This window comes from Hydractinia symbiolongicarpus, chromosome 7, assembly GCF_029227915.1.
Source record: "Hydractinia symbiolongicarpus strain clone_291-10 chromosome 7, HSymV2.1, whole genome shotgun sequence".
Classification (NCBI taxonomy): Eukaryota; Metazoa; Cnidaria; class Hydrozoa; order Anthoathecata; family Hydractiniidae; genus Hydractinia; species Hydractinia symbiolongicarpus.
Genome location: NC_079881.1, coordinates 9,773,054 through 9,794,867, shown reverse-complemented (window position 1 = coordinate 9,794,867; position 21,814 = coordinate 9,773,054). Strand labels below are relative to the sequence as shown.

At 47.5% G+C, this 21,814-nt stretch overlaps 63 non-coding genes across 63 annotated transcripts; 5 read left to right on the top strand and 58 right to left on the bottom strand.

Annotated features, from left to right (window-relative positions):
- Window positions 1–379: 379 nt before the first annotated feature.
- On the bottom strand, window positions 380–451 carry Trnaq-cug (transfer RNA glutamine (anticodon CUG)). Its single transcript has one exon. It is a non-coding gene; the product is annotated as a tRNA-Gln (tRNA).
- A 40-nt stretch (window positions 452–491) lies between these two features.
- Trnav-uac (transfer RNA valine (anticodon UAC)) lies at window positions 492–564 on the bottom strand. Its single transcript has one exon. It is a non-coding gene; the product is annotated as a tRNA-Val (tRNA).
- A 228-nt stretch (window positions 565–792) lies between these two features.
- On the bottom strand, window positions 793–865 carry Trnam-cau (transfer RNA methionine (anticodon CAU)). The gene has a single exon. It is a non-coding gene; the product is annotated as a tRNA-Met (tRNA).
- A 243-nt stretch (window positions 866–1,108) lies between these two features.
- On the bottom strand, window positions 1,109–1,181 carry Trnav-uac (transfer RNA valine (anticodon UAC)). The gene has a single exon. It is a non-coding gene; the product is annotated as a tRNA-Val (tRNA).
- Window positions 1,182–1,613: 432 nt separating this feature from the next.
- Trnaq-cug (transfer RNA glutamine (anticodon CUG)) lies at window positions 1,614–1,685 on the bottom strand. Its single transcript has one exon. It is a non-coding gene; the product is annotated as a tRNA-Gln (tRNA).
- A 40-nt stretch (window positions 1,686–1,725) lies between these two features.
- Window positions 1,726–1,798, bottom strand: Trnav-uac (transfer RNA valine (anticodon UAC)). The gene has a single exon. It is a non-coding gene; the product is annotated as a tRNA-Val (tRNA).
- Window positions 1,799–2,643: 845 nt separating this feature from the next.
- Trnam-cau (transfer RNA methionine (anticodon CAU)) lies at window positions 2,644–2,716 on the bottom strand. Its single transcript has one exon. It is a non-coding gene; the product is annotated as a tRNA-Met (tRNA).
- Window positions 2,717–2,847: 131 nt separating this feature from the next.
- On the bottom strand, window positions 2,848–2,919 carry Trnaq-cug (transfer RNA glutamine (anticodon CUG)). The gene has a single exon. It is a non-coding gene; the product is annotated as a tRNA-Gln (tRNA).
- A 341-nt stretch (window positions 2,920–3,260) lies between these two features.
- Trnam-cau (transfer RNA methionine (anticodon CAU)) lies at window positions 3,261–3,333 on the bottom strand. The gene has a single exon. It is a non-coding gene; the product is annotated as a tRNA-Met (tRNA).
- Window positions 3,334–3,575: 242 nt separating this feature from the next.
- Window positions 3,576–3,648, bottom strand: Trnav-uac (transfer RNA valine (anticodon UAC)). Its single transcript has one exon. It is a non-coding gene; the product is annotated as a tRNA-Val (tRNA).
- Window positions 3,649–4,080: 432 nt separating this feature from the next.
- On the bottom strand, window positions 4,081–4,152 carry Trnaq-cug (transfer RNA glutamine (anticodon CUG)). The gene has a single exon. It is a non-coding gene; the product is annotated as a tRNA-Gln (tRNA).
- A 40-nt stretch (window positions 4,153–4,192) lies between these two features.
- Trnav-uac (transfer RNA valine (anticodon UAC)) lies at window positions 4,193–4,265 on the bottom strand. Its single transcript has one exon. It is a non-coding gene; the product is annotated as a tRNA-Val (tRNA).
- A 228-nt stretch (window positions 4,266–4,493) lies between these two features.
- Window positions 4,494–4,566, bottom strand: Trnam-cau (transfer RNA methionine (anticodon CAU)). The gene has a single exon. It is a non-coding gene; the product is annotated as a tRNA-Met (tRNA).
- Window positions 4,567–4,809: 243 nt separating this feature from the next.
- Window positions 4,810–4,882, bottom strand: Trnav-uac (transfer RNA valine (anticodon UAC)). Its single transcript has one exon. It is a non-coding gene; the product is annotated as a tRNA-Val (tRNA).
- Window positions 4,883–5,314: 432 nt separating this feature from the next.
- Window positions 5,315–5,386, bottom strand: Trnaq-cug (transfer RNA glutamine (anticodon CUG)). The gene has a single exon. It is a non-coding gene; the product is annotated as a tRNA-Gln (tRNA).
- Window positions 5,387–5,426: 40 nt separating this feature from the next.
- Trnav-uac (transfer RNA valine (anticodon UAC)) lies at window positions 5,427–5,499 on the bottom strand. The gene has a single exon. It is a non-coding gene; the product is annotated as a tRNA-Val (tRNA).
- Window positions 5,500–6,344: 845 nt separating this feature from the next.
- Window positions 6,345–6,417, bottom strand: Trnam-cau (transfer RNA methionine (anticodon CAU)). The gene has a single exon. It is a non-coding gene; the product is annotated as a tRNA-Met (tRNA).
- Window positions 6,418–6,659: 242 nt separating this feature from the next.
- Trnav-uac (transfer RNA valine (anticodon UAC)) lies at window positions 6,660–6,732 on the bottom strand. Its single transcript has one exon. It is a non-coding gene; the product is annotated as a tRNA-Val (tRNA).
- A 544-nt stretch (window positions 6,733–7,276) lies between these two features.
- Window positions 7,277–7,349, bottom strand: Trnav-uac (transfer RNA valine (anticodon UAC)). The gene has a single exon. It is a non-coding gene; the product is annotated as a tRNA-Val (tRNA).
- A 91-nt stretch (window positions 7,350–7,440) lies between these two features.
- Trnav-cac (transfer RNA valine (anticodon CAC)) lies at window positions 7,441–7,513 on the top strand. Its single transcript has one exon. It is a non-coding gene; the product is annotated as a tRNA-Val (tRNA).
- Window positions 7,514–7,781: 268 nt separating this feature from the next.
- On the bottom strand, window positions 7,782–7,853 carry Trnaq-cug (transfer RNA glutamine (anticodon CUG)). Its single transcript has one exon. It is a non-coding gene; the product is annotated as a tRNA-Gln (tRNA).
- Window positions 7,854–7,893: 40 nt separating this feature from the next.
- Window positions 7,894–7,966, bottom strand: Trnav-aac (transfer RNA valine (anticodon AAC)). Its single transcript has one exon. It is a non-coding gene; the product is annotated as a tRNA-Val (tRNA).
- Window positions 7,967–8,194: 228 nt separating this feature from the next.
- Trnam-cau (transfer RNA methionine (anticodon CAU)) lies at window positions 8,195–8,267 on the bottom strand. Its single transcript has one exon. It is a non-coding gene; the product is annotated as a tRNA-Met (tRNA).
- A 243-nt stretch (window positions 8,268–8,510) lies between these two features.
- Trnav-aac (transfer RNA valine (anticodon AAC)) lies at window positions 8,511–8,583 on the bottom strand. Its single transcript has one exon. It is a non-coding gene; the product is annotated as a tRNA-Val (tRNA).
- Window positions 8,584–8,811: 228 nt separating this feature from the next.
- Trnam-cau (transfer RNA methionine (anticodon CAU)) lies at window positions 8,812–8,884 on the bottom strand. Its single transcript has one exon. It is a non-coding gene; the product is annotated as a tRNA-Met (tRNA).
- Window positions 8,885–9,127: 243 nt separating this feature from the next.
- On the bottom strand, window positions 9,128–9,200 carry Trnav-uac (transfer RNA valine (anticodon UAC)). Its single transcript has one exon. It is a non-coding gene; the product is annotated as a tRNA-Val (tRNA).
- Window positions 9,201–9,632: 432 nt separating this feature from the next.
- On the bottom strand, window positions 9,633–9,704 carry Trnaq-cug (transfer RNA glutamine (anticodon CUG)). Its single transcript has one exon. It is a non-coding gene; the product is annotated as a tRNA-Gln (tRNA).
- Window positions 9,705–10,063: 359 nt separating this feature from the next.
- Window positions 10,064–10,135, bottom strand: Trnaq-cug (transfer RNA glutamine (anticodon CUG)). Its single transcript has one exon. It is a non-coding gene; the product is annotated as a tRNA-Gln (tRNA).
- A 40-nt stretch (window positions 10,136–10,175) lies between these two features.
- Window positions 10,176–10,248, bottom strand: Trnav-aac (transfer RNA valine (anticodon AAC)). The gene has a single exon. It is a non-coding gene; the product is annotated as a tRNA-Val (tRNA).
- A 91-nt stretch (window positions 10,249–10,339) lies between these two features.
- On the top strand, window positions 10,340–10,412 carry Trnav-cac (transfer RNA valine (anticodon CAC)). The gene has a single exon. It is a non-coding gene; the product is annotated as a tRNA-Val (tRNA).
- A 379-nt stretch (window positions 10,413–10,791) lies between these two features.
- On the bottom strand, window positions 10,792–10,864 carry Trnav-aac (transfer RNA valine (anticodon AAC)). The gene has a single exon. It is a non-coding gene; the product is annotated as a tRNA-Val (tRNA).
- A 227-nt stretch (window positions 10,865–11,091) lies between these two features.
- On the bottom strand, window positions 11,092–11,164 carry Trnam-cau (transfer RNA methionine (anticodon CAU)). The gene has a single exon. It is a non-coding gene; the product is annotated as a tRNA-Met (tRNA).
- A 242-nt stretch (window positions 11,165–11,406) lies between these two features.
- Window positions 11,407–11,479, bottom strand: Trnav-aac (transfer RNA valine (anticodon AAC)). Its single transcript has one exon. It is a non-coding gene; the product is annotated as a tRNA-Val (tRNA).
- Window positions 11,480–11,570: 91 nt separating this feature from the next.
- Trnav-cac (transfer RNA valine (anticodon CAC)) lies at window positions 11,571–11,643 on the top strand. The gene has a single exon. It is a non-coding gene; the product is annotated as a tRNA-Val (tRNA).
- Window positions 11,644–12,023: 380 nt separating this feature from the next.
- Window positions 12,024–12,096, bottom strand: Trnav-uac (transfer RNA valine (anticodon UAC)). Its single transcript has one exon. It is a non-coding gene; the product is annotated as a tRNA-Val (tRNA).
- Window positions 12,097–12,528: 432 nt separating this feature from the next.
- Window positions 12,529–12,600, bottom strand: Trnaq-cug (transfer RNA glutamine (anticodon CUG)). The gene has a single exon. It is a non-coding gene; the product is annotated as a tRNA-Gln (tRNA).
- Window positions 12,601–12,640: 40 nt separating this feature from the next.
- Trnav-uac (transfer RNA valine (anticodon UAC)) lies at window positions 12,641–12,713 on the bottom strand. The gene has a single exon. It is a non-coding gene; the product is annotated as a tRNA-Val (tRNA).
- Window positions 12,714–13,145: 432 nt separating this feature from the next.
- Window positions 13,146–13,217, bottom strand: Trnaq-cug (transfer RNA glutamine (anticodon CUG)). Its single transcript has one exon. It is a non-coding gene; the product is annotated as a tRNA-Gln (tRNA).
- Window positions 13,218–13,257: 40 nt separating this feature from the next.
- On the bottom strand, window positions 13,258–13,330 carry Trnav-uac (transfer RNA valine (anticodon UAC)). The gene has a single exon. It is a non-coding gene; the product is annotated as a tRNA-Val (tRNA).
- Window positions 13,331–13,558: 228 nt separating this feature from the next.
- On the bottom strand, window positions 13,559–13,631 carry Trnam-cau (transfer RNA methionine (anticodon CAU)). The gene has a single exon. It is a non-coding gene; the product is annotated as a tRNA-Met (tRNA).
- A 242-nt stretch (window positions 13,632–13,873) lies between these two features.
- Trnav-uac (transfer RNA valine (anticodon UAC)) lies at window positions 13,874–13,946 on the bottom strand. The gene has a single exon. It is a non-coding gene; the product is annotated as a tRNA-Val (tRNA).
- A 432-nt stretch (window positions 13,947–14,378) lies between these two features.
- On the bottom strand, window positions 14,379–14,450 carry Trnaq-cug (transfer RNA glutamine (anticodon CUG)). Its single transcript has one exon. It is a non-coding gene; the product is annotated as a tRNA-Gln (tRNA).
- Window positions 14,451–14,490: 40 nt separating this feature from the next.
- Trnav-uac (transfer RNA valine (anticodon UAC)) lies at window positions 14,491–14,563 on the bottom strand. Its single transcript has one exon. It is a non-coding gene; the product is annotated as a tRNA-Val (tRNA).
- Window positions 14,564–14,791: 228 nt separating this feature from the next.
- On the bottom strand, window positions 14,792–14,864 carry Trnam-cau (transfer RNA methionine (anticodon CAU)). The gene has a single exon. It is a non-coding gene; the product is annotated as a tRNA-Met (tRNA).
- A 243-nt stretch (window positions 14,865–15,107) lies between these two features.
- Trnav-uac (transfer RNA valine (anticodon UAC)) lies at window positions 15,108–15,180 on the bottom strand. Its single transcript has one exon. It is a non-coding gene; the product is annotated as a tRNA-Val (tRNA).
- Window positions 15,181–15,612: 432 nt separating this feature from the next.
- On the bottom strand, window positions 15,613–15,684 carry Trnar-ccg (transfer RNA arginine (anticodon CCG)). Its single transcript has one exon. It is a non-coding gene; the product is annotated as a tRNA-Arg (tRNA).
- Window positions 15,685–15,724: 40 nt separating this feature from the next.
- Window positions 15,725–15,797, bottom strand: Trnav-uac (transfer RNA valine (anticodon UAC)). The gene has a single exon. It is a non-coding gene; the product is annotated as a tRNA-Val (tRNA).
- A 543-nt stretch (window positions 15,798–16,340) lies between these two features.
- On the bottom strand, window positions 16,341–16,413 carry Trnav-uac (transfer RNA valine (anticodon UAC)). The gene has a single exon. It is a non-coding gene; the product is annotated as a tRNA-Val (tRNA).
- Window positions 16,414–16,504: 91 nt separating this feature from the next.
- Window positions 16,505–16,577, top strand: Trnav-cac (transfer RNA valine (anticodon CAC)). Its single transcript has one exon. It is a non-coding gene; the product is annotated as a tRNA-Val (tRNA).
- A 380-nt stretch (window positions 16,578–16,957) lies between these two features.
- Window positions 16,958–17,030, bottom strand: Trnav-uac (transfer RNA valine (anticodon UAC)). The gene has a single exon. It is a non-coding gene; the product is annotated as a tRNA-Val (tRNA).
- A 544-nt stretch (window positions 17,031–17,574) lies between these two features.
- Window positions 17,575–17,647, bottom strand: Trnav-uac (transfer RNA valine (anticodon UAC)). The gene has a single exon. It is a non-coding gene; the product is annotated as a tRNA-Val (tRNA).
- A 228-nt stretch (window positions 17,648–17,875) lies between these two features.
- Window positions 17,876–17,948, bottom strand: Trnam-cau (transfer RNA methionine (anticodon CAU)). Its single transcript has one exon. It is a non-coding gene; the product is annotated as a tRNA-Met (tRNA).
- A 242-nt stretch (window positions 17,949–18,190) lies between these two features.
- On the bottom strand, window positions 18,191–18,263 carry Trnav-uac (transfer RNA valine (anticodon UAC)). The gene has a single exon. It is a non-coding gene; the product is annotated as a tRNA-Val (tRNA).
- A 91-nt stretch (window positions 18,264–18,354) lies between these two features.
- On the top strand, window positions 18,355–18,427 carry Trnav-cac (transfer RNA valine (anticodon CAC)). The gene has a single exon. It is a non-coding gene; the product is annotated as a tRNA-Val (tRNA).
- Window positions 18,428–18,807: 380 nt separating this feature from the next.
- Trnav-uac (transfer RNA valine (anticodon UAC)) lies at window positions 18,808–18,880 on the bottom strand. Its single transcript has one exon. It is a non-coding gene; the product is annotated as a tRNA-Val (tRNA).
- Window positions 18,881–19,312: 432 nt separating this feature from the next.
- Trnaq-cug (transfer RNA glutamine (anticodon CUG)) lies at window positions 19,313–19,384 on the bottom strand. The gene has a single exon. It is a non-coding gene; the product is annotated as a tRNA-Gln (tRNA).
- Window positions 19,385–19,424: 40 nt separating this feature from the next.
- Trnav-uac (transfer RNA valine (anticodon UAC)) lies at window positions 19,425–19,497 on the bottom strand. The gene has a single exon. It is a non-coding gene; the product is annotated as a tRNA-Val (tRNA).
- A 229-nt stretch (window positions 19,498–19,726) lies between these two features.
- Window positions 19,727–19,799, bottom strand: Trnam-cau (transfer RNA methionine (anticodon CAU)). The gene has a single exon. It is a non-coding gene; the product is annotated as a tRNA-Met (tRNA).
- A 243-nt stretch (window positions 19,800–20,042) lies between these two features.
- Window positions 20,043–20,115, bottom strand: Trnav-uac (transfer RNA valine (anticodon UAC)). Its single transcript has one exon. It is a non-coding gene; the product is annotated as a tRNA-Val (tRNA).
- Window positions 20,116–20,659: 544 nt separating this feature from the next.
- Trnav-uac (transfer RNA valine (anticodon UAC)) lies at window positions 20,660–20,732 on the bottom strand. The gene has a single exon. It is a non-coding gene; the product is annotated as a tRNA-Val (tRNA).
- Window positions 20,733–21,164: 432 nt separating this feature from the next.
- On the bottom strand, window positions 21,165–21,236 carry Trnaq-cug (transfer RNA glutamine (anticodon CUG)). Its single transcript has one exon. It is a non-coding gene; the product is annotated as a tRNA-Gln (tRNA).
- Window positions 21,237–21,276: 40 nt separating this feature from the next.
- Trnav-uac (transfer RNA valine (anticodon UAC)) lies at window positions 21,277–21,349 on the bottom strand. Its single transcript has one exon. It is a non-coding gene; the product is annotated as a tRNA-Val (tRNA).
- Window positions 21,350–21,576: 227 nt separating this feature from the next.
- Trnam-cau (transfer RNA methionine (anticodon CAU)) lies at window positions 21,577–21,649 on the bottom strand. Its single transcript has one exon. It is a non-coding gene; the product is annotated as a tRNA-Met (tRNA).
- Window positions 21,650–21,814: the final 165 nt, after the last annotated feature.

Here is a 21,814-nt window from a genome sequence, read left to right as displayed (position 1 = left end):
GTATTGCTTTCCTTTGTCATAGGTTCCAAAATTCATTGGATTACGTAGTGTAGCGGTTATCCCGTGCGCCTCACACGCGCAAGGTCCCCGGTTCGAGATCGGGCGGAATCATTGTTGAGTTGCTAGTTTTGTAATAGGCGTCAAACATTTGATTCACTGCGGCTTTTAAAAGCCTTGCCCTGTGTGAGGATCAAACTCACGACCTTCAGATTATGAGACTGACGCGCTGCCTACTGCGCTAACAAGGCCCTATGCCCTATTCCGATGCATTTCAGAAGAACATTGTTATTACAATGTCTTCTTGCAAATGACTAAAATATTTGAAGTGCCGTTGCTTCCAAACGCCCAATAAGTGCTTCCGAGGGACAAATAACGGCACAGGTTCCACCGAGACTTGAACTCGGACCGCAAGATTCAGAGTCCTGAGTGCTAACCATTACACCATGGAACCTACAGAGGCTCTTCCGAGGTTCGCTTCGCGGAAACATCAATGATTCCGCCCGGGCTCGAACCGGGGACCTTGCGCGTGTAAAGCGCACGTGATAACCACTACACTACGGAATCTGGCAACTAACAAGCGACATGTTTGTGCTTTTTTCTCTAGCTATTTCAGCCTTGCATTGCTTTCCTTCGTCATAGGTTCCAAAATTCATTGGATTACGTAGTGTAGCGGTTATCACGTGCGCTTCACACACGCAAGGTCCCCGGTTCGAGCCCGGGCGGAATAATTGTTGAGTTGCTAGTTTTGTAATAGGCGTCAAACATTTGATTCACTGCGGCTTTTAAAAGCCTTGCCCTGTGTGAGGATCGAACTCACGACCTTCAGATTATGAGACTGACGCGCTGCCTACTGCGCTAACAAGGCAGTGTGCCCTAATCCGATGCATTTCAGAAGAACGTTGTTATTACAATGTCTTCTTGCAAATGACTAAAATATTTGAAGTGGCGTTGCTTCCAAAGGCCCAATAGGTGCTTCCGAGGCACAAATAACGGCACAGGTTCCACTGAGACTTGAACTCGGATCGCAAGATTCAGAGTCCTGAGTGCTAACATTTACACCATGGAACCTACAGAGGCTCTTCCGAGGTTCGCTTCGCGGAAACATCAATGATTCCGCCCGGGCTCGAACCGGGGACCTTGCGCGTGTAAAGCGCACGTGATATCCACTACACTACGAAATCTGGCAACTAACAAGCGACATGTTTTTGCTTTTTTCTCTAGCTATTTTAGCCTTGTATTGCTTTTCTTCGTCATAGGTTCCAAAATTCATTGGATTACGTAGTGTAGCGGATATCACGTGTGCTTCACATGCGCAAGGTTCTCGGTTCGAGCTCGGGCGGAATCATTGTTGAGTTGCTAGTTTTGTAATAGGCGTCAAACATTTGACTCACTGCGGCTTTTAAAAGCCTTGCCCTGTGTGAGGATCGAACTCTCGACCTTCAGATTATGAGACTGACGTGCTGCCTAATGCGCTAACAAGGCACTGTGCCCTAATCCGATGCATTTCAGAAGAACGTTGTTATTACAATGTCTTCTTGCAAATGACTAAAATATTTGAAATGCCGTTGCTTCCAAACGCCCAATAGGTGCTTCCGAGGCACAAATAACGGCACAGGTTCCACCGAGACTTGAACTCGGATCGCAAGATTCAGAGTCCTGAGTGCTAACCATTACACCATGGAACCTACAGAGGCTCTTCCGAGGTTCGCTTCGCGGAAACATCAATGATTCCGCCCGGGCTCGAACCGGGGACCTTGCGCGTGTAAAGCGCACGTGATAATCACTACACTACGGAATCTGGCAACTAACAAGCGACATGTTTTTGCTTTTTTCTCTAGCTATTTTAGCCTTGTATTGCTTTCCTTCGTCATAGGTTCCAAAATTCATTGGATTACGTAGTGAAGCGGTTATCACGTGCGCTTCACACGCGCAAAGTTCTCGGTTCGAGCTCGGGCGAAATCATTGTTGAGTTGCTAGTTTTGTAATAGGCGTCAAACATTTGACCCACTGCGGCTTTTAAAAGCCTTGCCCTGTGTGAGGATCAAACTCTTGATCTTCAGATTATGAGACTGACGTGCTGCCTACTGCGCTAACAAGGCACTGTGCCCTAATCCGATGCATTTCAGAAGAACGTTGTTATTACAATGTCTTCTTGCAAATGACTAAAATATTTGAAGTGCCGTTGCTTCCAAACGCCCAATAGGTGTTTCCGAGGCACAAATAACGGCACAGGTTCCACCGAGACTTGAACTCGGATCGAAGGATTCAGAGTCCTGAGTGCTAACCATTACACCATGGAACCTACAGAGGCTCTTCCGAGGTTCGCTTCGCGGAAACATCAATGATTCCGCCCGGGCTCGAACCGGGGACCTTGCGCGTGTAAAGCGCACGTGATAACCACTACACAACGGAGTATGGCAACTAACAAGCGACATGTTTTTGCTTTTTTCTCTAGCTTATTTAGCCTTGTATTGCTTCCTTTCGTCATAGGTTTCAAAATTCATTGGATTACGTAGTGTAGCGGTTATCACGTGCGTTTAACACGCGCAAGGCTCGCGGTTCGAGCTCAGGCGGAATCATTGTTGAGTTGCTAGTTTTGTAATAGGCGTCAAACATTTGATTCACTGCGGCTTTTAAAAGCCTTGCCCTGTGTGAGGATCGAACTCACGACCTTCAGATTATGAGACTGACGCGCTGCCTACTGCGCTAACAAGGCACTGTGCCCTAATCCGATGCATTTCAGAAGAACGTTGTTAATACAATGTCTTCTTGCAAATGACTAAAATATTTCAAGTGCCGTTGCTTCCAAACGCCCAATAGGTGTTTCCGAGGCACAAATAACGGCACAGGTTCCACCGAGACTTGAACTCGGATCGCAGGATTCAGAGTCCTGAGTGCTAACCATTACACCATGGAACCTACAGAGGCTCTTCCGAGGTTCGCTTCGCGGAAACATCAATGATTCCGCCCGGGCTCGAACCGGGGACCTTGCGCGTGTAAAGCGCACGTGATAACCACTACACAACGGAGTATGGCAACTAACAAGCGACATGTTTTTGCTTTTTTCTCTAGCTTATTTAGCCTTGTATTGCTTCCCTTCGTCATAGGTTTCAAAATTCATTGGATTACGTAGTGTAGCGGTTATCACGTGCGCTTCACACGCGCAAGGTCCGCGGTTCGAGCTCGGGCGGAATCATTGTTGAGTTGCTAGTTTTGTAATAGGCGTCAAACATTTGATTCACTGCGGCTTTTAAAAGCCTTGCCCTGTGTGAGGATCGAACTCACGACCTTCAGATTATGAGACTGACGCGCTGCCTACTGCGCTAACAAGGCACTGTGCCCTAATCCGATGCATTTCAGAAGAACGTTGTTATTACAATGTCTTCTTGCAAATGACTAAAATATTTGAAGTGCCGTTGCTTCCAAACGCCCAATAGGTGCTTCCGAGGCACAAATAACGGCACAGGTTCCACCAAGACTTGAACTGGGATCGCAGGATTCAGAGTCCTGAGTGCTAACCATACACCATGGAACCTACAGAGGCTCTTCCGAGGTTCGCTTCGCGGAAACATCAATGATTCCGCCCGGGCTCGAACCGGGGACCTTGCGCGTGTAAAGCGCACGTGATAACCACTACACTACGGAGTCTGGCAACTAACAAGCGACATGTTTTTGCTTTTTTCTCTAGCTATTTTGGCCTTGTATTGCTTTCCTTTGTCATAGGTTCCAAAATTCATTGGATTACGTAGTGTAGCGGTTATCCCGTGCGCCTCACACGCGCAAGGTCCCCGGTTCGAGATCGGGCGGAATCATTGTTGAGTTGCTAGTTTTGTAATAGGCGTCAAACATTTGATTCACTGCGGCTTTTAAAAGCCTTGCCCTGTGTGAGGATCAAACTCACGACCTTCAGATTATGAGACTGACGCGCTGCCTACTGCGCTAACAAGGCCCTATGCCCTATTCCGATGCATTTCAGAAGAACATTGTTATTACAATGTCTTCTTGCAAATGACTAAAATATTTGAAGTGCCGTTGCTTCCAAACGCCCAATAAGTGCTTCCGAGGGACAAATAACGGCACAGGTTCCACCGAGACTTGAACTCGGACCGCAAGATTCAGAGTCCTGAGTGCTAACCATTACACCATGGAACCTACAGAGGCTCTTCCGAGGTTCGCTTCGCGGAAACATCAATGATTCCGCCCGGGCTCGAACCGGGGACCTTGCGCGTGTAAAGCGCACGTGATAACCACTACACTACGGAATCTGGCAACTAACAAGCGACATGTTTGTGCTTTTTTCTCTAGCTATTTCAGCCTTGCATTGCTTTCCTTCGTCATAGGTTCCAAAATTCATTGGATTACGTAGTGTAGCGGTTATCACGTGCGCTTCACACACGCAAGGTCCCCGGTTCGAGCCCGGGCGGAATAATTGTTGAGTTGCTAGTTTTGTAATAGGCGTCAAACATTTGATTCACTGCGGCTTTTAAAAGCCTTGCCCTGTGTGAGGATCGAACTCACGACCTTCAGATTATGAGACTGACGCGCTGCCTACTGCGCTAACAAGGCAGTGTGCCCTAATCCGATGCATTTCAGAAGAACGTTGTTATTACAATGTCTTCTTGCAAATGACTAAAATATTTGAAGTGGCGTTGCTTCCAAAGGCCCAATAGGTGCTTCCGAGGCACAAATAACGGCACAGGTTCCACTGAGACTTGAACTCGGATCGCAAGATTCAGAGTCCTGAGTGCTAACATTTACACCATGGAACCTACAGAGGCTCTTCCGAGGTTCGCTTCGCGGAAACATCAATGATTCCGCCCGGGCTCGAACCGGGGACCTTGCGCGTGTAAAGCGCACGTGATATCCACTACACTACGAAATCTGGCAACTAACAAGCGACATGTTTTTGCTTTTTTCTCTAGCTATTTTAGCCTTGTATTGCTTTTCTTCGTCATAGGTTCCAAAATTCATTGGATTACGTAGTGTAGCGGATATCACGTGTGCTTCACATGCGCAAGGTTCTCGGTTCGAGCTCGGGCGGAATCATTGTTGAGTTGCTAGTTTTGTAATAGGCGTCAAACATTTGACTCACTGCGGCTTTTAAAAGCCTTGCCCTGTGTGAGGATCGAACTCTCGACCTTCAGATTATGAGACTGACGTGCTGCCTAATGCGCTAACAAGGCACTGTGCCCTAATCCGATGCATTTCAGAAGAACGTTGTTATTACAATGTCTTCTTGCAAATGACTAAAATATTTGAAATGCCGTTGCTTCCAAACGCCCAATAGGTGCTTCCGAGGCACAAATAACGGCACAGGTTCCACCGAGACTTGAACTCGGATCGCAAGATTCAGAGTCCTGAGTGCTAACCATTACACCATGGAACCTACAGAGGCTCTTCCGAGGTTCGCTTCGCGGAAACATCAATGATTCCGCCCGGGCTCGAACCGGGGACCTTGCGCGTGTAAAGCGCACGTGATAATCACTACACTACGGAATCTGGCAACTAACAAGCGACATGTTTTTGCTTTTTTCTCTAGCTATTTTAGCCTTGTATTGCTTTCCTTCGTCATAGGTTCCAAAATTCATTGGATTACGTAGTGAAGCGGTTATCACGTGCGCTTCACACGCGCAAAGTTCTCGGTTCGAGCTCGGGCGAAATCATTGTTGAGTTGCTAGTTTTGTAATAGGCGTCAAACATTTGACCCACTGCGGCTTTTAAAAGCCTTGCCCTGTGTGAGGATCAAACTCTTGATCTTCAGATTATGAGACTGACGTGCTGCCTACTGCGCTAACAAGGCACTGTGCCCTAATCCGATGCATTTCAGAAGAACGTTGTTATTACAATGTCTTCTTGCAAATGACTAAAATATTTGAAGTGCCGTTGCTTCCAAACGCCCAATAGGTGTTTCCGAGGCACAAATAACGGCACAGGTTCCACCGAGACTTGAACTCGGATCGAAGGATTCAGAGTCCTGAGTGCTAACCATTACACCATGGAACCTACAGAGGCTCTTCCGAGGTTCGCTTCGCGGAAACATCAATGATTCCGCCCGGGCTCGAACCGGGGACCTTGCGCGTGTAAAGCGCACGTGATAACCACTACACAACGGAGTATGGCAACTAACAAGCGACATGTTTTTGCTTTTTTCTCTAGCTTATTTAGCCTTGTATTGCTTCCTTTCGTCATAGGTTTCAAAATTCATTGGATTACGTAGTGTAGCGGTTATCACGTGCGTTTAACACGCGCAAGGCTCGCGGTTCGAGCTCAGGCGGAATCATTGTTGAGTTGCTAGTTTTGTAATAGGCGTCAAACATTTGATTCACTGCGGCTTTTAAAAGCCTTGCCCTGTGTGAGGATCGAACTCACGACCTTCAGATTATGAGACTGACGCGCTGCCTACTGCGCTAACAAGGCACTGTGCCCTAATCCGATGCATTTCAGAAGAACGTTGTTAATACAATGTCTTCTTGCAAATGACTAAAATATTTCAAGTGCCGTTGCTTCCAAACGCCCAATAGGTGCTTCCGAGGCACAAATAACGGCACAGGTTCCACCAAGACTTGAACTGGGATCGCAGGATTCAGAGTCCTGAGTGCTAACCATACACCATGGAACCTACAGAGGCTCTTCCGAGGTTCGCTTCGCGGAAACATCAATGATTCCGCCCGGGCTCGAACCGGGGACCTTGCGCGTGTAAAGCGCACGTGATAACCACTACACTACGGAATCTGGCAACTAACAAGCGACATGTTTTTGCTTTTTTCTCTAGCTATTTTGGCCTTGTATTGCTTTCCTTCGTCATAGGTTCCAAAATTCATTGGATTACGTAGTGTAGCGGTTATCCCGTGCGCCTCACACGCGCAAGGTCCCCGGTTCGAGATCGGGCGGAATCATTGTTGAGTTGCTAGTTTTGCAATAGGCGTCAAACATTTGATTCACTGCGGCTTTTAAAAGCCTTGCCCTGTGTGAGGATCAAACTCACGACCTTCAGATTATGAGACTGACGCGCTGCCTACTGCGCTAACAAGGCCCTATGCCCTATTCCGATGCATTTCAGAAGAACATTGTTATTACAATGTCTTCTTGCAAATGACTAAAATATTTGAAGTGCCGTTGCTTCCAAACGCCCAATAAGTGCTTCCGAGGCACAAATAACGGCACAGGTTCCACCGAGACTTGAACTCGGATCGCAGGATTCAGAGTCCTGAGTGCTAACTATTACACCATGGAACCTACAGAGGCTCTTCCGAGGTTCGCTTCGCGGAAACATCAATGATTCCGCCCGGTCTCGAACCGGGGACCTTGCGCGTGTAAAGCGCACGTGATAACCACTACACTACGGAATCTGGCAACTAACAAGCGACATGTTTTTGCTTTTTTCTCTAGCTTTTTTAGCCTTGTATTGCTTTCCTTTGTCATCGGTTCCAAAATTCATTGGATTCCGTAGTGTAGCGGTTATCACGTGCGCTTCACACGCGCAAGGTCCCCGGTTCGAACCCGGGCGGAATCATTGTTGAGTTGCTAGTTTTGTAATAGGCGTCAAACATTTGATTCACTGCGGCTTTTAAAAGCCTTGCCCTGTGTGACGATCAAACTCACAACCTTCAGATTATGAGACTGACGCGCTGCCTACTGCGCTAACAAGGCACTGTGCCCTAATCCGATGCATTTCAGAAGAACGTTGTTATTACAATGTCTTCTTGCAAATGACTAAAATATTTCAAGTGCCGTTGCTTCCAAACGCCCAATAGGTGCTTCCGAGGCACAACTAACGGCACAGGTTCCACCGAGACTTGAACTCGGATCGCAGGATTCAGAGTCCTGAGTGCTAACCATTACACCATGGAACCTACAGAGGCTCTTCCGAGGTTCGCTTCGCCGAAACATCAATTATTCCGCCCGGGCTCGAACCGGGGACCTTGCGCGTGTTAAGCGCACGTGATAACCACTACACTACGGAATCTGGCAACTAACAAGCGACATGTTTTTGCTTTTTTCTCTAGCTATTTTAGCCTTGTATTGCTTTCCTTCGTCATCGGTTCCAAAATTCATTGGATTCCGTAGTGTAGCGGTTATCACGTGCGCTTCACACGCGCAAGGTCCCCGTTTCGAGCCCGGGCGAAATCATTGTTGAGTTGCTAGTTTTGTAATAGGCGTCAAACATTTGATTCACTGCGGCTTTTAAAAGCCTTGCCCTGTGTGAGGATCGAACTCACGACCTTCAGATTATGAGACTGACGCGCTGCCTACTGCGCTAACAAGGCACTGTGCCCTAAACCGATGCATTTCAGAAGAACGTTGTTATTACAATGTCTTCTTGCAAATGACTAAAAATTTGAAGTGCCGTTGCTTCCAAACGCCCCATAGGTGCTTCCAAAGCACAAATACCGGCACAGGTTCCACCGAGACTTGAACTCGGATCGCAGGATTCAGAGTCCTGAGTGCTAACCATTACAACATGAAACCTACAGAGGCTCTTTCCGAGATTCGCTTCGCGGAAACATCAATGATTCCGCCCGGGCTCGAACCGGGGACCTTGCGCGTGTTAAGCGCACGTGATAACCACTACACTACGGAATCTGGAAACTAACAAGCGACATGTTTTTGCTTTTTTCTCTAGCTATTTTAGCCTTGTATTGCTTTCCTTTGTCATCGGTTCCAAAATTCATTGGATTCCGTAGTGTAGCGGTTATCACGTGCGCTTCACACGCGCAAGGTCCCCGGTTCGAGCACGGGCGGAATCATTGTTGAGTTGCTAGTTTTGTAATAGGCGTCAAACATTTGATTCACTGCGGCTTTTAAAAGCCTTGCCCTGTGTGAGGATCGAACTCACGACCTTCAGATTATGAGACTGACGCGCTGCCTACTGCGCCAACAAGGCACTGTGCCCTAATCCGATGCATTTCAGAAGAACGTTGTTATTACAATGTTTTCTTGCAAATGACTAAAATATTTGAAGTGCCGTTGCTTCCAAACGCCCAATAGGTGCTTCCAAGGCACAAATAACGGCACAGGGTCCACCGAGACTTGAACTCGGATCGCAAGATTCAGAGTCCTGAGTGCTAACCATTACACCATGGAACCTACAGAGGCTCTTCCGAGGTTCGCTTCGCGGAAACATCAATGATTCCGCCCGGGCTCGAACCGGGGACCTTGCGCGTGTAAAGCGCACGTGATAACCACTACACTACGGAATCTGGCAACTAACAAGCGACATGTTTTTGCTTTTTTCTCTAGCTATTTTAGCCTTGTATTGCTTTCCTTCGTCATAGGTTCCAAAATTCATTGGATTACGTAGTGTAGCGGTTATCACGTGCGCTTCACACGCGCAAGGTTCCCGGTTCGAGCTCGGGCGGAATCATTGTTGAATTGCTAGTTTTGTAATAGGCGTCAAACATTTGATTCACTGCGGCTTTTAAAAGACTTGCCCTGTGTAAAGATCGAACTCACGACCTTCAGATTATGAGACTGAGGCGCTGCCTACTGCGCTAACAAGGCACTGTGCCCTAATCCGATGCATTTCAGAAGAACGTTGTTATTACAATGTCTTCTTGCAAATGACTAAAATATTTGAAGTGCCGTTGCTTCCAAACGCCCAATAGGTGCTTCTGAGGCACAACTAACGGCACAGGTTCCACCGAGACTTGAACTCGGATCGCAGGATTCAGAGTCCTGAGTGCTAACCATTACACCATGGAACCTACAGAGGCTCTTCCGAGGTTCGCTTCGCGGAAACATCAATGATTCCGCCCGGGCACGCGCAAGGTCCCGGTTCGAGCCCGGGCGGAATCATTGTTGAGTTGCTAGTTTTGTAATAGGCGTCAAACATTTGATTCACTGCGGCTTTTAAAAGCCTTGCCCTGTGTAAGGATCGAACTCACGACCTTCAGATTATGAGACTGAGGCGCTGCCTACTGCGCTAACAAGGCACTGTGCCCTAATCCGATGCATTTCAGAAGAACGTTGTTATTACAATGTCTTCTTGCAAATGACTAAAATATTTGAAGTGCCGTTGCTTCCAAACGCCCAATAGGTGCTTCTGAGGCACAACTAACGGCACAGGTTCCACCGAGACTTGAACTCGGATCGCAGGATTCAGAGCCCTGAGTGCTAACCATTACACCATGGAACCTACAGAGGCTCTTCCGAGGTTCGCTTCGCGGAAACATCAATGATTCCGCCCGGGCTCGAACCGGGGACCTTGTGCGTGTTAAGCGCACGTGATAACCACTACACTACGGAATCTGGCAACTAACAAGCGACATGTTTTTGCTTTTTTCTCTAGCTATTTTAGCCTTGTATTGCTTCCCTTCGTCATAGGTTCCAAAATTCATTGGATTCCGTAGTGTAGCGGTTATCACGTGCGCTTCACACGCGCAAGGTCCCCGGTTTGAGCCCGGGCGGAATCATTGTTGAGTTGCTAGTTTTGTAATAGGCGTCAAACATTTGATTCACTGCGGCTTTTAAAAGCCTTGTCCTGTGTGAGGATCGCACTCACGACCTTCAGATTATGAGACTGACGCGCTGCCTACTGCGCTAACAAGGCACTGTGCCCTAATCCGATGCATTTCAGAAGAACGTTGTTTTTACAATGTCTTCTTGCAAATGACTAAAAATTTGAAGTGCCGTTGCTTCCAAACGCCCCACAGGTGCTTCCAAAGCACAAATAACGGCACAGGTTCCACCGAGACTTCAACTCGGATCGCAGGATTCAGAGTCCTGAGTGCTAACCATTACAACATGGAACCTACAGAGGCTCTTCCGAGGTTCGCTTCGCGGAAACATCAATGATTCCGCCCGGGCTCGAACCGGGGACCTTGCGCGTGTTAAGCGCACGTGATAACCACTACACTACGGAATCTGGCAACTAACAAGCGACATGTTTTTGCTTTTTTCTCTAGCTATTTTAGCCTTGTATTGCTTTCTTTCGTCATCGGTTCCAAAATTCATTGGATTCCGTAGTGTAGCGGTTATCACATGCGCTTCACACGCCCAAGGTCCCCGGTTCGAGCCCGGCGGAATCATTGTTGAGTTGCTAGTTTTGTAATAGGCGTCAAACATTTGATTCACTGCGGCTTTTAAAAGCCTTGCCCTGTGTGAGGATCGAACTCACGACCTTCAGATTATGAGACTGACGCGCTGCCTACTGCGCTAACAAGGCACTGTGCCCTAATGCGATGCATTTCATAAGAACGTTGTTATTACAATGTCTTCTTGCAAATGACTAAAAATTTGAAGTGCCGTTGCTTCCAAACGCCCCATAGGTGCTTCCAAAGCACAAATAACGGCACAGGTTCCACCGAGACTTCAACTCGGATCGCAGGATTCAGAGTCCTGAGTGCTAACCATTACAACATGGAACCTACAGAGGCTCTTCCGAGGTTCGCTTCGCGGAAACATCAATGATTCCGCCCGGGCTCGAACCGGGGACCTTGCGCGTGTTAAGCGCACGTGATAACCACTACACTACGGAATCTGGAAACTAACAAGCGACATGTTTTTGCTTTTTTCTCTAGCTATTTTAGCCTTGTATTGCTTTCCTTTGTCATCGGTTCCAAATTTCATTAGATTCCGTAGTGTAGCGGTTATCACGTGCGCTTCACACGCGCAAGGTCCCCGGTTCGAGCCCGGGCGGAATCATTGTTGAGTTGCTAGTTTTTTAATAGGCGTTAAACATTTGATTCACTGCGGCTTTTAAAAGCCTTGCCCTGTGTGAGGATCGAACTCACGACCTTCATATTATGAGACTGACGCGCTGCCAACTGCGCTAACAAGGCACTGTGCCCTAATCCGATGCATTTCAGAAGAACGTTGTTATTACAATGTCTTCTTGCAAATGACTAAAATATTTGAAGTGCCGTTGCTTCCAAACGCCCAATAGGTGCTTCCGAGGCACAAATAACGGCACAGGTTCCACTGAGACTTGAACTCAGATCGCAAGATTCAGAGTCCTGAGTGCTAACCATTACACCATGGAACCTACAGAGGCTCTTCCGAGGTTCGCTTCGCGGAAACATCAATGATTCCGCCCGGGCTCGAACCGGGGACCTTGCGCGTGTAAAGCGCACGTGATATCCACTACACTACGAAATCTGGCAACTAACAAGCGACATGTTTTTGCTTTTTTCTCTAGCTATTTTAGCCTTGTATTGCTTTTCTTCGTCATAGGTTCCAAAATTCATTGGATTACGTAGTGTAGCGGATATCACGTGTGCTTCACACGCGCAAGGTTCTCGGTTCGAGCTCGGGCGGAATCATTGTTGAGTTGCTAGTTTTGTAATAGGCGTCAAACATTTGACTCACTGCGGCTTTTAAAAGCCTTGCCCTGTGTGAGGATCGAACTCTCGACCTTCAGATTATGAGACTGACGTGCTGCCTAATGCGCTAACAAGGCACTGTGCCCTAATCCGATGCATTTCAGAAGAACTTTGTTATTACAATGTCTTCTTGCAAATGACTAAAATATTTGAAATGCCGTTGCTTTCAAACGCCCAATAGGTGCTTCCGAGGCACAAATAACGGCACAGGTTCCACCGAGACTTGAACTCGGATCGCAAGATTCAGAGTCCTGAGTGCTAACCATTACACCATGGAACCTACAGAGGCTCTTCCGAGGTTCGCTTCGCGGAAACATCAATGATTCCGCCCGGGCTCGAACCGGGGACCTTGCGCGTGTAAAGCGCACGTGATAACCACTACACTACGGAATCTGGCAACTAACAAGCGACATGTTTTTGCTTTTTTCTCTAGCTATTTTAGCCTTGTATTGCTTTCCTTCGTCATAGGTTCCAAAATTCATTGGATTACGTAGTGTAGCGGTTATCACGCGCGCTTCACACGCGCAAAGTTCTCGGTTCGAGCTCGGGCGAAATCGTTGTTGAGTTGCTAGTTTTGTAATAGGCGTCAAACATTTGACCCACTGCGGCTTTTAAAAGCCTTGCCCTGTGTGAGGATCGAACTCTCGATCTTCAGATTATGAGACTGACGTGCTGCCTACTGCGCTAACAAGGCACTGTGCCCTAATCCGATGCATTTCAGAAGAACGTTGTTATTACAATGTCTTCTTGCAAATGACTAAAATATTTGAAGTGCCGTTGCTTCCAAACGCCCAATAGGTGCTTCCGAGGCACAAATAACGGCACAGGTTCCACCGAGACTTGAACTCGGATCGCAGGATTCAGAGTCCTTAGTGCTAACCATTACACCATGGAACCTACAGAGGCTCTTCCGAGGTTCGCTTCGCGGAAACATCAATGATTCCGCCCGGGCTCGAACCGGGGACCTTGCGCGTGTAAAGCGCACGTGATAACCACTACACAACGGAATATGGCAACTAACAAGCGACATGTTTTTGCTTTTTTCTCTAGCTTATTTAGCCTTGTATTGCTTCCCTTCGTCATAGGTTCCAAAATTCATTGGATTACGTAGTGTAGCGGTTATCACGTGCGCTTCACACGCGCAAGGTCCGCGGTTCGAGCTCGGGCGGAATCATTGTTGAGTTGCTAGTTTTGTAATAGGCGTCAAACATTTGATTCACTGCGGCTTTTAAAAGCCTTGCCCTGTGTGAGGATCGAACTCACGACCTTCAGATTATGAGACTGACGCGCTGCCTACTGCGCTAACAAGGCACTGTGCCCTAATCCGATGCATTTCAGAAGAACGTTGTTATTACAATGTCTTCTTGCAAATGACTAAAATATTTGAAGTGTCGTTGCTTCCAAACGCCCAATAGGTGCTTCCGAGGCACAAATAACGGCACAGGTTCCACCGAGACTTGAACTGGGATCGCAGGATTCAGAGTCCTGAGTGCTAACCATACACCATGGAACCTACAGAGGATCTTCCGAGGTTCGCTTCGCGGAAACATCAATGATTCCGCCCGGGCTCGAACCGGGGACCTTGCGCGTGTAAAGCACACGTGATAACCACTACACTACGGAATCTGGCAACTAACAAGCGACATGTTTTTGCTTTTTTCTCTAGCTATTTTGGCCTTGTATTGCTTTCCTTCGTCATAGGTTCCAAAATTCATTGGATTACGTAGTGTAGCGGTTATCCCGTGCGCCTCACACGCGCAAGGTCCCCGGTTCGAGCTCGGGCGGAATCATTGTTGAGTTGCTAGTTTTGTAATAGGCGTCAAACATTTGATTCACTGCGGCTTTTAAAAGCCTTGCCCTGTGTGAGGATCAAACTCACGACCTTCAGATTATGAGACTGACGCGCTGCCTACTGCGCTAACAAGGCCCTATGCCCTATTCCGATGCATTTCAGAAGAACATTGTTATTACAATGTCTTCTTGCAAATGACTAAAATATTTGAAGTGCCGTTGCTTCCAAACGCCCAATAAGTGCTTCCGAGGGACAAATAACGGCACAGGTTCCACCGAGACTTGAACTCGGACCGCAAGATTCAGAGTCCTGAGTGCTAACCATTACACCATGGAACCTACAGAGGCTCTTCCGAGGTTCGCTTCGCGGAAACATCAATGATTCCGCCCGGGCTCGAACCGGGGACCTTGCGCGTGTAAAGCGCACGTGATAACCACTACACTACGGAATCTGGCAACTAACAAGCGACATGTTTGTGCTTTTTTCTCTAGCTATTTTAGCCTTGTATTGCTTTCCTTCGTCATAGGGTCCAAAATTCATTGGATTACGTTGTGTAGCGGTTATCACGTGCGCTTCACACGCGCAAGGTCCCAGGTTCGAGCTCGGGCGGAATCATTGTTGAGTTGCTAGTTTTGTAATAGGCGTCAAACATTTGATTCACTGCGGCTTTTAAAAGCCTTGCCCTGTGTGAGGATCGAACTCACGACCTTCAGATTATGAGACTGACGCGCTGCCTACTGCGCTAACAAGGCACTGTGCCCTAATCCGATGCATTTCAGAAGAACGTTGTTATTACAATGTCTTCTTGCAAATGACTAAAATATTTGAAGTGCCGTTGCTTCCAAACTCCCAATAGGTGCTTCCGAGGCACAAATAACGGCACAGGTTCCACCGAGACTTGAACTCGGATCGCAGGATTCAGAGTCCTGAGTGCTAACTATTACACCATGGAACCTACAGAGGCTCTTCCGAGGTTCGCTTCGCGGAAACATCAATGATTCCGCCCGGGATCGAACCGGGGACCTTGCGCGTGTAAAGCGCACGTGATAACCACTACACTACGGAATCTGGCAACTAACAAGCGACATGTTTTTGCTTTTTTCTCTAGCTATTTTAGCCTTGTATTGCTTTCCTTCGTCATAGGTTCCAAAATTCATTGGATTACGTAGTGTAGCGGTTATCACGTGCGCTTCACACGCGCAAGGTCCCCGGTTCGAGCTCGGGCGGAATCATTGTCGAGTTGCTAGTTTTGTAATAGGCGTCAAACATTTGATTCACTGCGGCTTTTAAAAGCCTTGCCCTGTGTGAGGATCGAACTCACAACCTTCAGATTATGAGACTGACGCGCTGCCTACTGCGCTAACAAGGCACTGTGCACTAATCCGATGCATTTCAGAAGAACGTTGTTATTACAATGTCTTCTTGCAAATGACTAAAATATTTGAAGTGCCGTTGCTTCCAAACGCCCAATAGGTGCTTCCGAGGAACAAATAACGGCACAGGTTCCACCGAGACTTGAACTCGGATCCCAAGATTCGGAGTCCTGAGTGCTAACCATTACACCATGGAACCTACAGAGGCTCTTCCGAGGTTCGCTTCGCGGAAACATCAATGATTCAGCCCGGGCTCGAACCGGGGACCTTGCGCGTGTAAAGCGCACGTGATAACCACTACACTACGGAATCTGGCAACTAACAAGCGACATGTTTTTGCTTTTTTCTCTAGCTATTTTAGCCTTGTATTGCTTTCCTTCGTCATAGGTTCCAAAATTCATTGGATTACGTAGTGTAGCGGTTATCACGTGCGCTTCACACGCGCAAGGTTCCCGGTTCGTGCTCGGGCGGAATCATTGTTGAGTTGCTAGTTTTGTAATAGGCGTCAAAAATTTGATTTACTGCGGCTTTTACAAGCCTTGCCCTGTGTGAGGATCGAACTCTCGACCTTCAGATTATGAGACTGACGCGCTGCCTACTGCACTAACAAGGCACTGTGCCCTAATCCGATGCATTTCAGAAGAACATTGTTATAACAATGTCTTCTTGCAAATGACTAAAAATTTGAAGTGCCGTTGCTTCCAAACGCCCCATAGGTGCTTCCAAAGCACAAATAACGGCACAGGTTCCACCGAGACTTCAACTCGGATCGCAGGATTCAGAGTCCTGAGTGCTAACCATTACAACATGGAACCTACAGAGGCTCTTCCGAGGTTCGCTTCGCGGAAACATCAATGATTCCGCCCGGGCTCGAACCGGGGACCTTGCGCGTGTAAAGCGCACGTGATAACCACTACACTACGGAATCTGGCAAATAACAAGCGACATGTTTTTGCTTTTTTCTCTAGCTATTTTAGCCTTGTATTGCTTTCCTTTGTCATCGGTTACAAATTTCATTAGATCTCGTAGTGTAGCGGTTATCACGTGCGCTTCACACGCGCAAGGTCCCCGGTTCGAGCCCGGGCGGAATCATTGTTGAGTTGCTAGTTTTTTAATAGGCGTCAAACATTTGACTCACTGCGGCTTTTAAAAGCCTTGCCCTGTGTGAGGATCGAACTCACGACCTTCATATTATGAGACTGACGCGCTGCCAACTGCGCTAACAAGGCACTGTGCCCTAATCCGATGCATTTCAGAAGAACGTTGTTACTACAATGTCTTCTTGCAAATGACTAAAATATTTGAAGTGCCGTTGCTTCCAAACGCCCAATAGGTGCTTCCGAGGCACAAATAAAGGCACAGGTTCCACTGAGACTTGAACTCGGATCGCAAGATTCAGAGTCCTGAGTGCTAACCATTACACCATGGAACCTACAGAGGCTCTTCCGAGGTTCGCTTCGCAGAAACATCAATGATTCCGCCCGGGCTCGAACCGGGGACCTTGCGCGTGTAAAGCGCACGTGATATCCACTACACTACGAAATCTGGTAACTAACAAGCGACATGTTTTTGCTTTTTTCTCTAGCTATTTTAGCCTTGTATTGCTTTTCTTCGTCATAGGTTCCAAAATTCATTGGATTACGTAGTGTAGCGGATATCACGTGTGCTTCACACGCGCAAGGTTCTCGGTTCGAGCTCGGGCGGAATCATTGTTGAGTTGCTAGTTTTGTAATAGGCGTCAAACATTTGACTCACTGCGGCTTTTAAAAGCCTTGCCCTGTGTGAGGATCGAACTCTCGATCTTCAGATTATGAGACTGACGTGCTGCCTACTGCGCTAACAAGGCACTGTGCCCTAATCCGATGCATTTCAGAAGAACGTTGTTATTACAATGTCTTCTTGCAAATGACTAAAATATTTGAAGTGCCGTTGCTTCCAAACGCCCAATAGGTGCTTCCGAGGCACAAATAACGGCACAGGTTCCACCGAGACTTGAACTCGGATCGCAGGATTCAGAGTCCTGAGTCCTAACCATTACACCATGGAACCTACAGAGGCTCTTCCGAGGTTCGCTTCGCGGAAACATCAATGATTCCGCCCGGGCTCGAACCGGGGACCTTGCGCGTGTAAAGCGCACGTGATAACCACTACACAACGGAATATGGCAACTAACAAGCGACATGTTTTTGCTTTTTTCTCTAGCTTATTTAGCCTTGTATTGCTTCCCTTCGTCATAGGTTCCAAAATTCATTGGATTACGTAGTGTAGCGGTTATCACGTGCGCTTCACACGCGCAAGGTCCGCGGTTCGAGCTCGGGCGGAATCATTGTTGAGTTGCTAGTTTTGTAATAGGCGTCAAACATTTGATTCACTGCGGCTTTTAAAATCCTTGCCCTGTGTGAGGATCGAACTCACGACCTTCAGATTATGAGACTGACGCGCTGCCCACTGCGCTAACAAGGCACTGTGCCCTAATCCGATGCATTTCAGAAGAACGTTGTTATTACAATGTCTTCTTGCAAATGACTAAAATATTTGAAGTGCCGTTGCTTCCAAACGCCCAATAGGTGCTTCCGAGGCACAAATAACGGCACAGGTTCCACCAAGACTTGAACTGGGATCGCAGGATTCAGAGTCCTGAGTGCTAACCATACACCATGGAACCTACAGAGGCTCTTCCGAGGTTCGCTTCGCGGAAACATCAATGATTCCGCCCGGGCTCGAACCGGGGACCTTGCGCGTGTAAAGCGCACGTGATAACCACTACACTACGGAATCTGGCAAATAACAAGCGACATGTTTTTGCTTTTTTCTCTAGCTATTTTAGCCTTGTATTGCTTTCCTTTGTCATCGGTTCCAAATTTCATTAGATTCCGTAGTGTAGCGGTTATCACGTGCGCTTCACACGCGCAAGGTCCCCGGTTCGAGCCCGGGCGGAATCATTGTTGAGTTGCTAGTTTTTTAATAGGCGTCAAACATTTGATTCACTGCGGCTTTTAAAAGCCTTGCCCTGTGTAAGGATCGAACTCACGACCTTCATATTATGAGACTGACGCGCTGCCAACTGCGCTAACAAGGCACTGTGCCCTAATCCGATGCATTTCAGAAGAACGTTGTTATTACAATGTCTTCTTGCAAATGACTAAAATATTTGAAGTGCCGTTGCTTCCAAACGCCCAATAGGTGCTTCCGAGGCACAAATAACGGCACAGGTTCCACTGAGACTTGAACTCGGATCGCAAGATTCAGAGTCCTGAGTGCTAACCATTACACCATGGAACCTACAGAGGCTCTTCCGAGGTTCGCTTCGCAGAAACATCAATGATTCCGCCCGGGCTGGAACCGGGGACCTTGCGCGTGTAAAGCGCACGTGATATCCACTACACTACGAAATCTGGCAACTAACAAGCGACATGTTTTTGCTTTTTTCTCTAGCTATTTTAGCCTTGTATTGCTTTTCTTCGTCATAGGTTCCAAAATTCATTGGATTACGTAGTGTAGCGGATATCACGTGTGCTTCACACGCGCAAGGTTCTCGGTTCGAGCTCGGGCGGAATCATTGTTGAGTTGCTAGTTTTGTAATAGGCGTCAAACATTTGACTCACTGCGGCTTTTAAAAGCCTTGCCCTGTGTGAGGATCGAACTCTCGATCTTCAGATTATGAGACTGACGTGCTGCCTACTGCGCTAACAAGACACTGTGCCCTAATCCGATGCATTTCAGAAGAACGTTGTTATTACAATGTCTTCTTGCAAATGACTAAAATATTTGAAGTGACGTTGCTTCCAAACGCCCAATAGGTGCTTCCGAGGCACAAATAACGGCACAGGTTCCACCGAGACTTGAACTCGGATCGCAGGATTCAGAGTCCTGAGTGCTAACCATTACACCATGGAACCTACAGAGGCTCTTCCGAGGTTCGCTTCGCGGAAACATCAATGATTCCGCCCGGGCTCGAACCGGGGACCTTGCGCGTGTAAAGCGCACGTGATAACCACTACACAACGGAATATGGCAACTAACAAGCGACATGTTTTTGTTTTTTTCTCTAGCTTATTTAGCCTTGTATTGCTTCCCTTCGTCATAGGTTCCAAAATTCATTGGATTACGTAGTGTAGCGGTTATCACGTGCGCTTCACACGCGCAAGGTCCGCGGTTCGAGCTTGGGATGGAATCATTGTTGAGTTGCTAGTTTTGTAATAGGCGTCAAACATTTGATTCACTGCGGCTTTTAAAAGCCTTGCCCTGTGTGAGGATCGAACTCACGACCTTCAGATTATGAGACTGACGCGCTGCCTACTGCGCTAACAAGGCACTGTGCCCTAATCCGATGCATTTCAGAAGAACGTTGTTATTACAATGTCTTCTTGCAAATGACTAAAATATTTGAAGTGCCGTTGCTTCCAAACGCCCCATAGGTGCTTCCAAAGCACAAATAACGGCACAGGTTCCACCGAGACTTCAACTCGGATCGCAGGATTCAGAGTCCTGAGTGCTAACCATTACAACATGGAACCTACAGAGGCTCTTCCGAGGTTCGCTTCGCGGAAACATCAATGATTCCGCCCGGGCTCGAACCGGGGACCTTGCGCGTGTAAAGCGCACGTGATAACCACTACACTACGGAATCTGGCAAATAACAAGCGACATGTTTTTGCTTTTTTCTCTAGCTATTTTAGCCTTGTATTGCTTTCCTTTGTCATCGGTTACAAATTTCATTAGATCTCGTAGTGTAGCGGTTATCACGTGCGCTTCACACGCGCAAGGTCCCCGGTTCGAGCCTGGGCGGAATCATTGTTGAGTTGCTAGTTTTTTAATAGGCGTCAAACATTTGACTCACTGCGGCTTTTAAAAGCCTTGCCCTGTGTGAGGATCGAACTCACGACCTTCATATTATGAGACTGACGCGCTGCCAACTGCGCTAACAAGGCACTGTGCCCTAATCCGATGCATTTCAGAAGAACGTTGTTACTACAATGTCTTCTTGCAAATGACTAAAATATTTGAAGTGCCGTTGCTTCCAAACGCCCAATAGGTGCTTCCGAGGCACAAATAAAGGCACAGGTTCCACTGAGACTTGAACTCGGATCGCAAGATTCAGAGTACTGAGTGCTAACCATTACACCATGGAACCTACAGAGGCTCTTCCGAGGTTCGCTTCGCAGAAACATCAATGATTCCGCCCGGGCTCGAACCGGGGACCTTGCGCGTGTAAAGCGCACGTGATATCCACTACACTACGAAATCTGGCAACTAACAAGCGACATGTTTTTGCTTTTTTCTCTAGCTATTTTAGCCTTGTATTGCTTTTCTTCGTCATAGGTTCCAAAATTCATTGGATTACGTAGTGTAGCGGATATCACGTGTGCTTCACACGCGCAAGGTTCTCGGTTCGAGCTCGGGCGGAATCATTGTTGAGTTGCTAGTTTTGTAATAGGCGTCAAACATTTGACTCACTGCGGCTTTTAAAAGCCTTGCCCTGTGTGAGGATCGAACTCTCGATCTTCAGATTATGAGACTGACGTGCTGCCTACTGCGCTAACAAGGCACTGTGCCCTAATCCGATGCATTTCAGAAGAACGTTGTTATTACAATGTCTTCTTGCAAATGACTAAAATATTTGAAGTGCCGTTGCTTCCAAACGCCCAATAGGTGCTTCCGAGGCACAAATAACGGCACAGGTTCCACCGAGACTTGAACTCGGATCGCAGGATTCAGAGTCCTGAGTGCTAACCATTACACCATGGAACCTACAGAGGCTCTTCCGAGGTTCGCTTCGCGGAAACATCAATGATTCCGCCCGGGCTCGAACCGGGGACCTTGCGCGTGTAAAGCGCACGTGATAACCACTACACAACGGAATATGGCAACTAACAGGCGACATGTTTTTGCTTTTTCTCTAGCTTATTTAGCCTTGTATTGCTTCCCTTCGTCATAGGTTCCAAAATTCATTGGATTACGTAGTGTAGCGGTTATCACGTGCGCTTCACACGCGCAAGGTCCGCGGTTCGAGCTCGGGCGGAATCATTGTTGAGTTGCTAGTTTTGTAATAGGCGTCAAACATTTGATTCACTGCGGCTTTTAAAATCCTTGCCCTGTGTGAGGATCGAACTCACGACCTTCAGATTATGAGACTGACGCGCTGCCTACTGCGCTAACAAGGCACTGTGCCCTAATCCGATGCATTTCAGAAGAACGTTGTTATTACAATGTCTTCTTGCAAATGACTAAAATATTTGAAGTGCCGTTGCTTCCAAACGCCCAATAGGTGCTTCCGAGGCACAAATAACGGCACAGGTTCCACCAAGACTTGAACTGGGATCGCAGGA